Raw genomic sequence first — 8,070 nt, forward strand, 5'->3', positions numbered from 1 at the left:
GGAGTCAGTCCATGTTTGGTGGGGGAGGAGAGGTGTTCATAGCATGTTTCTTACTGTTTGTAGCCTGTTTTGAGTGGTGAATGTAATGCAGGCTGCTTTGGGGGGGTGTGGGGTTTTTTTGTCCTTGGTTCTTGCATAGTGATGCATACTTGAGGTCTGCTGGAGTGTTGTCAGCAGGCCGAGGGAGCAAATTCTGATATGGTTCATGCCTGAAATGTATACAAGGGTGAGGTTTTGTGTACAGTGTTCTAGCCTTATGCCCAGATTTCTCTTAACTACTTAAGTTGCCCCAGAGTGGAGCTTGTATATTGTTAATAGGCCTGCACTGTGGAGAGCAACACCTTCACAGAAGAGGTGGTGTACCTGTGTGACAGCAGCTTTACACCCTAGTGTGTTCATCTGGATTGGGAGTTTCATGTTTAAGCAAACCTTCTGATTTTCCTCACCTGCTGTGCTTTGATTGACATCATGGAGTGGTCTTGGGAGTGCAACAGTTGGATTCCTTTTAAATAAAACTTCACTGGATGATGTGCTCCAGGGGTGCAGTTAATGCTTTTCCGCCGCAAGTGAGTGTTTGGCGCATGGGAGCAGACGAGCTAGTCTCAAGCAAAAAAGTCAGCTGAAATGGCAATAGTGTGGCGATCAAGTCCCCTGCACTGATGGTTTTGCTCTGCAAATCCCCTCCTATTGGTCTGTGCTACTTAGTAATGAAGGTGTAACCTACATCTGAACCATTCCCATTTGTGCTCCAGTACTCTCATCAGTATGTTGTCTCCCTCTGCTAACAGTCTGGGAGAAACTGAACAAAAGGAAAAAACCCCAAACCCTACAAACATTCACTGGGACTTGGGCAGTGCTCAAATATGGACTTGCTAAACTTCTGATGTCTGAATTACCACTTATAGTTCATCTGTATCATTAATTTATAAAGGCTTTTTCCCCATTTCTAGTGACTGGTAATCAACTAGTAGAAGCTAAAACAAGTCTAGGTCAGTGTGTTTGTTAAAAACACCTTGAATTGAATGACATTAACTATCTAGTCTGCTCTATTTTTTTCTAATCTAATTGACTTCAGTGGTTGTTTACCCTATGTGTACATAAAGTAGGATCACAACAAGTTAACATGGGGTGAATTGAAAACTTCCACTGAGAGCCTGGGTCCTGCAGTAAGTAGCAGCTGGTACTCTCCTTGAGGTCCTGCCAGTATTTTATTGCTCTTTAACCAACAATCCAAACCAGCATGTTTCTAACACCACTTACTACTGCTGGAGATGCAGCCTTGAGACAAGGTGTGTAACACAGGTGCTCTTTTTAAATTCTTCTTTCTGGAACTTTTATTTTACAGATTGTAAGAACAGGATTATTAATTTAGTCTCTTGGGCAACCAAAAATCTCCCTGTAGTCCCAGTAAGATACTTTATTTGAATCTGTTGCTTTTCACATCCTGTTCTCAACTAATGCTGTAGTGTTCTTGGGGGCCTTTAAATGGCACCGACATTCTGCCCCTGTACAAATTTCAGTTGCGAATGAAGTTGTCTGTGCGTGTCTTGCACCTTAGTCAACTGGTTTAAAGAAAGCCTGGAAGGGAGCACAGAGGGATCAAGTCTAAGCCCCCACGATTACAGGCAGCAGTGGAGAACGTGTCCACAGAGCATCATAGACCTGAAGATACCTACCAGTACTCTGTAACAAACCAAATAAATAAAAACACGCAAAGAAGATTTAGAGCCAAAACTATATTGTACAGTAAAAGAAAACATCAAGGGTAGTATTAGTGCTCTGTTTCTGTACAGGAACTTGGGTGGAATTTTAAAGTGACTTCAGAAATCAGATTGTTGTCCCAGTTTTGTGTTACTTGCTTCAGGTAAGTTGATCAGATAGTGGGAGCATCAGAGTACCAGTCCTACAGTTGTTAGCAGTGGATGATGTTTAGATGTTTCAGAGGAAGGGAAGAAATTCACCTGTCAAGGTAAATTATGTTTTGAGGAGTGACAAGTGCAGGACAGGGGCATAATTTGACAGCAACGAACCCTAAAGCATGGGATTAATAAATCACAAATTGAGGTCAAATGAAAGCACACATCAAGCTTCACTTATGACTCCCTGTAGAAACAAATTTTGCACCCAGATTTTCAAATTACAGGGTTTAGTTTCAAGCTGCATGATCATACCTATACATGCAACTCATCCACAGACTTACCTTGCCCACAGTAGTATGGCTGAGGACTTTCCCTCCATTAATTCCCTTGAAAGAATATTATAGAATTCTACTTTGTGAATGGGTAGAGGCCTCCTGTTTCTGGTCTAATTGTCTTTGTGTCCAGCAGTTGATGCGGCCTTGTATCAGTGCTACTACTTAATAAAACCAAGTCTGTCTAGGCTTTTTTTTCCTGTTCTTTTCCCCAGAATGTATATTTTTAAAGATTTGGTATGTCTTTAATGTCAGTGTGGTTTGTTTTGGTTTTTTTTTTTTTTTCAAAATGCTACAGTGTGGAAGATTTTTCTTTTGTCTTATCCAAATCTCCTTTGTTGTAATTTAAATTCAGTGCTACTTACCACAGCTAAAATGGAAAGATACTGTTCCATTCTTCTCTACCTCTCACCTATTTGAATAAGGGGGTTGCTGTCTCTTTAGAATAAGTGAATCCAAGTCTGAAGGTTTTTCCAAGGGCCTGTGCTTTTTCGCTCCCTGATCCTTGTTGTTGCTGTTTTCTGGACTTTCATTGGTTGACCTGTATCTCTGTTGCTGTAGATAGTCCCAAACTGGACACAGTACAGCAGCTGATGAGTTTCTGACCATTTGTGAGATTGTTTCTGTGCCTTTGGATTGAGACCTGCTGTAACACCTGGGTTTTTTCCTCCCCAAAACAGGTGTTGAGCCAGTTGTTCCCTATGCTGTATTGATATATATTATTCCTGCCAAACACGGTAACCCTGCACTCCTCCTCACTGAATTGTGCTCTACTTTTTTTTTTTTGTGTGTATCTCAAGTTTATAAAGTTATTCTGAATATACTGTCTGTCCTCAATTGTTTTGCAGCCCCACGGCTTGACATAGTCTGGAAACTTAGTAAGTGCATGCATTTTTCCAGCAGCAAAGTGGTTAATAAAAATTCTGCTGCTGGACATCTGGCATACTGCAACAAAAATCCATTGGTTCTCTGCCTTGTTGGAAGGAGAAGTGCTGAGGTTACTTGTTTTGTGGGTATTTTATTCTAATTTCATTTATCTTATATTCCCTACCTTGTTCTTAGGAAAAAAAATAATAAATCAACCATGTTCTTATTAACAAAACTTTCCATGTTTATTGAAAAAAACAATAAATTACTTCTGTTGTCTCCGTTTCATCCTTTTCAAAAACACCTGCAACTGTGCTGTAAGAAAAAAAAAATAAAAATCAGGCTCCCCCCTTCTTGTTAGCTGTTACTGATGGTTTTATCCCTTCCTCTTTTAAGTTATATGCACAGTCTTTGCCATTTGCTAGTCTTCTGGAGTGCCATCCATCTTCTGATGATTCTTTAAGGTAATCTGTAATGACTTAGATACAGTTGTTCTTATGGTAAATTACATCAGGCCCAGACAGTGGAAAAACATCTGATATCTCTAGGGACTTTTAAAGCAATTCTTGCTTTTGCTGGCCTGTTTTCCTATTTGGACTGGTAGCAAAATGTTTAGTTCCATCTTCTTTTTTTTTTTCTGCCAGTTCATGGAAGTTTTTCTGAGGAGTTGGATCATTCTTTCCTCCCATATTTGAGGAAAAGGGATGTAACAAATACGTCTTGAGATTCCTGCTGTGTTCATAAGCCCTTTTGAGTGAGGAAGCCAGAACAAAACATTGCAGTGGTGGTGGCAGAGGCTCTGGGGCAGGAGCAGCTTGGTTGGTGGCTCTTTGCTGCCCCTGGAGCAAAGCCTCCCTGGGCAGAGACGGGTGCTACAACATCCCTCTGTGAAGCTGTCATCATCTGCGGGCTCAGCACCAGTTCAGAGGGTGGTTGGCCATCTGTTCCCAGCTGACCTCTCCAGTGAAGGCCAAAACAGAAAGAGAAGTACTGTCACTTCAGCCCTCGTAGGGTCATCTGTCAATAGTCCCCCTCTCCCACTGGGTATCAAAACTAATGTTTCCTCTTGCTTACTAATGAATGACTTAAAGGTTCATTTATTACTACTTTTCATATGCACAGTGCTAATACATAGTTGGCCTTCCTCATTTTTGTCCCCATGAGTTTCTGCTGGGTTTTTTTTTCATATTCCATGTTATTTATTTGACCTAGTTTCACGTGCTTCTTGCTTTTTTTTGAGATGGTTGGAGAGCTTATAATTAGGGACCAGCTTGACTCTTGATTAATGACTGAGCCTAGATATCAAGGGAAAAAAGCTGGCACTTTTAAAGTCACACCAGCAACTTGCCTTCACTGGTATTTACTCTAAAAAGGTCACAGAGCTGGGCTGGGTAGAGATGAAGCAGGAAACAAAATTAGCTATAGGCAGATGTGGATTTTTATTTATTTCAGTAGTCATGAAAACAAGGGCTGATGATGATATGGTGACCTCCTGCTTTATGTAGTATTCCTCCATTATACACTAGGGTATCCACATTGTCGTTCAAATTCTTGGTGATTTCCAAGAAACACCACCTGCCTATTCCTATGTGACAGTATTTTCCATTTGTCCTGAATTAAGTGAAGCCTGCCTTTCTAGTATTCACTGTTCTTTATTTGTTAATTTTTCCATTCCATTTCATTGCCACCCTTCAAGCTGCTTTTTGCCTTCATGATCTCAGCCAATTCTTTCTTACCATTTAAAATCACATCTTGAACTTATTAAATAGTAATTTTCTCTATTTGAAACTGTATGAACCTAGATTTTTTCAAACTTGGTTACTTCGTGTTTCCTGTCTGTGCTGTCTGTACCCTCTGTTATGGCCTGTGATGTTGCATGGCTCTGTTAATTCTTGCCAAAAAGCATGCTCAGCATACTTCAGGTGATTATTTGTCAGTTCCTTACAATTCTAGTTTAAATATTATTTTTCCCTCTCATCATTATTGTTAGGAAAAGAGTGTGTGCAGAAAAGCATAATTCCCTGCTGTATGGTGGGCAAAGTCAAAACTGGAGCAGTACTTAATCAATTGTAATGCAGTTTGTAGGATTTCTGTCAGCAACTTTCACAACTATAAAGGGAGATTTTCCAGCATAAAGTAGGATGTAATTTAAGGTACAAAAGGTGTTCCAGACTTGAGGTATGGGAGCTATTTTCTCATTGGGGTAAGCCAGGCAAAGACACCTGTAGACCAAAATTAAGATTGCTATTCTGAAGCAGTATTCCAGGCAGTTTTCCTATGTAAATAAATAAGCCTTCACCATCATAAAATATGCAAACAAAATTCCTTAGGCATCTAGATTTGGAGCTGTGTCGTATGGAGGGACAAGAGAAACAGGTCTCTGTTTAGTCCTCAGCTATTGCAGGAACCTCTGAACTATAAAACTGTATGGGCAATAATCTTGCATGTAACAACACAAATAGACTCTACTTGAAGTTGTAAGAACAGAATATGTCTGAAAGGCTTATTGCAAAATCCATTTAGGGTGTCACATCAGTGCTAATTCAAAATACCAGCTGTGGCTTCAGATGTGAAAGCAATTCAATGTCTGCTACCAAGTAGAAAAATGAAGTTCTCAGTTTAAAAAATGTCAGCCTACAGAACATAGCCATAGTTCTGAAATTGTTCTGACTGTGACCTGAATTTTGTCTTGCTTTCCTATTCAGAGAGAGCCCTTAAGTGTGTGTACTTTAAAGGTAACTTTGGTTTAGGTTTGGATTTAGTAAAATGGTTGCAATCTGTAGAACCAACATTTGATGCTATAGTAAAACTCTTTGCTCTCTGCTCATAAAAATCCTCCATGATTCTGATATATCAGATCCATATACATGAAAAAGGCAAACTCCTACAAATATATTCTAAGACACTTCTGGTTTAAATCATGTGGGCTTTGTATTCATAAATTTTTTTAGCATATTTCCTGTAATAAAGATTAAATTGTCACTCAGGAAGTAAAACTGCAACACATGCCTTTGACAACGTAATCAAACTTTATATAGCAATGTTTTTATTGTTTTCCTTTTGTTTTGCTCTTAGATGACTAATTTCTGCCTAGAAGTGACAGAAGAGTTGCCATCTGAGAGACCAATTGGAGCTTTATTTCTATTTTAAGCATATGTATTCAGAAGTGTCATTATGTAAAACAGCTTTGAAAATTGAACTCCATTAAAAATTATAGTATCATTTTCTGAGTTAATCTGAGGCTATTTTAATCTTAGAAATGAAAAAAAAAAATTTAAAAAACCCAAACAGGTTTCCTCTAGGAGTGGCACTTCTACCTCTTATGCTATAATTGATATGATAATATGGTGATAAAATACATTGTGTTTTTAATGGAGCAAAATGTTTGCTCTTTGATTTGGAAAATCCTCTGATATGGTGTATTACCTCCATACAGGAGGGAAGAACACATAACGGTGCTTGGGAAATGTCAAAACAGAACTACCTTTAGAGGACAGAAATGCTGGAAATAAAGTTCATAGTCTAGTCTAAGTAATGAGACTTTGGCAGTGATGGAAGTTGGTCTCAACATAGGACAGTCTTAAGATTTGGCTGGACAGGGTGTTGGCCACCTTGTCTAGAGCACACTTTTGCCAAAAAGGTTGGATCAGATGATCCCTGAGGTCACTTCCAACCCTGTGTTCTGTGATTCTATGAAAGAAACTTGATATTAAAAAAAAAAAAAAAAAGGCCCAATAAGAAAGTTGGGAAATACATACTTAAAAAACTCTGCAGATTAAGCAAAGTGGTGGTGGTGTGGTGGTTTGGTGGTTTTTTTTTTTTGGTGTGGGTTGTTTTTTTAATACTGCACTGACTATTGAAAGAGATTTAAATGTAATTGTGGTGTTCTGGAATTGCTGTAATGTCATGGGTTTTCTTAAGTACTAGCAAGAGGAAACCAAAAGGTTTCTCATTTTGCACTGACTCGTTTCATTCACCTGCTTTAAAAAACAAGAAAGGCCAGAACTTCCCTTGGCAATAGTCTGAGAGTTTGGGAGAGTTCACTTGAAGACGTGGACTTCGTAGAGACTGATGTGACTCGGGTAGGGAGCACTGAAAATGAAGGGATTGGATGTTTTTACTTTGTAGTTACTGAAATCCTGGGGACTTCTGTTCTCCAGAACTAAGGGCAGTAAAGTAAAATCTGTTACAGTTCCAACTCAGTTTCTTTTGGCAATGTAAGTCATTGCTTTTTGCAATGTCCTAGAATAATCCATTTAAAACTACAATTTTAAGTACCTTTTTCTAAGTACAGTGTTAAGTATGTGGTGCAAATACCCACCTGCAATCCTGAGAGGAAATGTTTCTCAAACTTTGATTTGACTATTTGAAAGGTGGCCCTTTGAAATTCACATAAAATTGAGCAGTCATGCAGGTGATGAATTTTTGGTTATGACAGGAAGTGGTTCAGTATTTAAAATACAGCTATCTAATGCTGCTTTAGATGTCCTGACCTCTAGTTGTGCACTGAGCACTTCCAGATGTGCCTGACCTCCAGCTGCTATTCCAAACTCTGGGTCTTGCCATATCTGTCACTTCTGTAAATAGCTTGAGTGCTGTAAAGTGTCTGAAAGGGCACTAACACCTATGTTTAGACCTTTGAATTGCTTACTGTAATGTTTATTGTTTTGGGTAACACAAGGAAAGGGAAGCAGCTTTTGGTTTAGTCTGGAGCATTGTGCAGGATCTCTGTATGCATTAAAGTATCTGCAATGGCCAAATAAGTACTTCGAGGCAAGTGAAAAAGCCAAAAACCAGAACACCCTTCAACAGCCAAAATCTCAAACAATTGACTACAATATTCCTTTACTATAAAAATGGAAACTATGGAAGAATGTGCAAACTTGTTAAAAGGAAAATAAAAGAAACAGTTAAAAGGCAAAATGTTTTCATGGGGAATGTTTGAAGACACAGTGTGCAAAATCTGAAGAGTATCTGTTTCCTTTAGGTAAACAGTCCTGTCGACTTCGAGT

Source organism: Athene cunicularia (assembly GCF_003259725.1).
Source record: "Athene cunicularia isolate RWA chromosome 18 unlocalized genomic scaffold, athCun1 chr18_part1, whole genome shotgun sequence".
NCBI classification, from domain to species: domain Eukaryota; kingdom Metazoa; phylum Chordata; class Aves; order Strigiformes; family Strigidae; genus Athene; species Athene cunicularia.